The 1,871-nt window shown below is 40.5% G+C and overlaps 1 non-coding gene across 1 annotated transcript; it reads left to right on the forward strand.

Annotated features, from left to right (window-relative positions):
• Positions 1-450: 450 nt before the first annotated feature.
• Positions 451-616, forward strand: LOC112303489 (U1 spliceosomal RNA). Its single transcript, XR_002974645.2, has one exon. It is a non-coding gene; the product is annotated as a U1 spliceosomal RNA (small nuclear RNA).
• Positions 617-1,871: the final 1,255 nt, after the last annotated feature.

Raw genomic sequence — 1,871 nt, forward strand, 5'->3', positions numbered from 1 at the left:
AGCCAAACAATTAAAAAACTCACAATGTTACTGAGAAAATCCATCCAAAAACATGAAGAAAGAGGAATCAAAGCCTTCAAACGTGATGAGTGATTGTGGTCAGACAGGAATAAATTCAGAAGCTCAGAAAAGGGAACTATCCTTAGGGTAGGGAAGAGATTTTTTGCAGTTCTTGGGCTGGACAATTCAGTCATTCATCTTGAGGCCTACATGAAGCACAGTACTTTCCCTTATGAGTTCACCCTCTTAAGGAAGGAGACAGATACATAGCAGGTAAGTTAATAAAGCAAAAACAGAAGGTGGCGCTCTGAGGAAAAAAAGCAGGGCTCTATGAGGGGGAATGATGAGGTGGGGTGTGGTGGAGACAAACATCAGCTTTAGAGACAATGGGGGGTCAGGAAACCTCTCAGAGGAGCCTTGTAGAAGGAGCTCCTCAGGAAGAACATTCCAATACTTACCCTGGCAGGGAAGATACTGTGATCATGGAAGGTGGTTTTCGTAGGGCGGGGCTCACCCATTGTACTCCGGATGTGCTGACCTCTGCTACTTCCCCAACTGTGGGAAACTCAACTGCATAATTTGCAGTAGTAGGGGACTGTGTTCACGCTCTACTCTGGCAAAAAAAAAAAAAAAAAAAAAAAGCATTCCAGGCAGAAAGAAGAGCTTAAGAAAAAGCAAGGGTGGGGAGGGGTTGCAGCATGGGTTGGACAAATGTAACAAGTAGTGGAGTGTAAGGAAAGAAATAAACATAAATTCCAAGCAAAATTTGCTTTTATGAACCATGTTCAATCATAGTACTTAAGCAAACACCTAGCTCAAAATTTTTTGTTATTCCAAATACTTGAGCATTACTTTAAACATGTACATGCAAGTACATTCTCAAACATGTAAAGTTTATAAGTTCCCAAAAGGATTCGAAGCCACTGATAGAAATATAATATAACAAGAAATAAATGAGCCCTGGCTGGTGTGGCTCACTGGATTAAATGCCCGCCTGCAAACGAAAAGGTTGCCAGTTTGATTCCCAGTCAGAGCACACGCCAGGGTTGTGGACCAGGTCCCCAGGTGGGGGGTGTAAGAGGCAACCAATCAATGTATCTCATACATTAATGTTTCTCTCCCTCTATTTCTCCCTCCCTTTCCCTCTCTATAAAAGTAAATAAATAACAAATAAAAAAACTAAATAAATGAGTTAAGTAATTGCGGTGGAGATCAGAAGTAAAAGCAAACAGAAGACAGAAAACAACTGTATCTGGGCTGCAACAGGGAAATATCAATAATTATGAAATTCAGTGTCTGTATGACAAAAATGAAGTAGTTCTTAAGAGAAATGTAGCTTCCTGGAATTAAGATGTGAGAAAAATGTTCCTTTATTAAGTCACTCTATGATGTAATGGTCAAAGTCCTCAAAGATGTATCTCTGCAGTAATTACAAAATTACTGGCCCAAGATTCCTAGGGCCATCTCCTAAACTAACTTGAATGCATAAAGCCAAAGTGCAACTCAGTAACAGCAACTCTGCAAGGGTCTAGAGACAATCCAGCTCAGAGCTTATTCTAGCAGCTGTAAATCAGAGATATCACTTAGAATGTCTAGAGAAATGGATGCATTATATATCCTTCAAGTGATCCTCAATGAGTATTTCTTCTTTCACCTGAGCTTTTTAAAAAATATATTTATTTGTTTGTTTTTATGTTTGTTTGTTTGTTTGTTTTTAGAGAGGGGAAGGGAAAGAGAAAGAGGGAAAGAAACATCAATGTGTGGTTGCCTCTCATGCGCCCCCTATGGGGACCTGGCCTGCAACCCAAGCATGTGCCCTGACTGGGAATCAAACCAGCAACCCTTTGGTTAGTAGGCTGGCACTCAGTTCA

Source organism: Desmodus rotundus, chromosome 5 (assembly GCF_022682495.2).
Source record: "Desmodus rotundus isolate HL8 chromosome 5, HLdesRot8A.1, whole genome shotgun sequence".
Taxonomy (NCBI): Eukaryota; Metazoa; Chordata; class Mammalia; order Chiroptera; family Phyllostomidae; genus Desmodus; species Desmodus rotundus.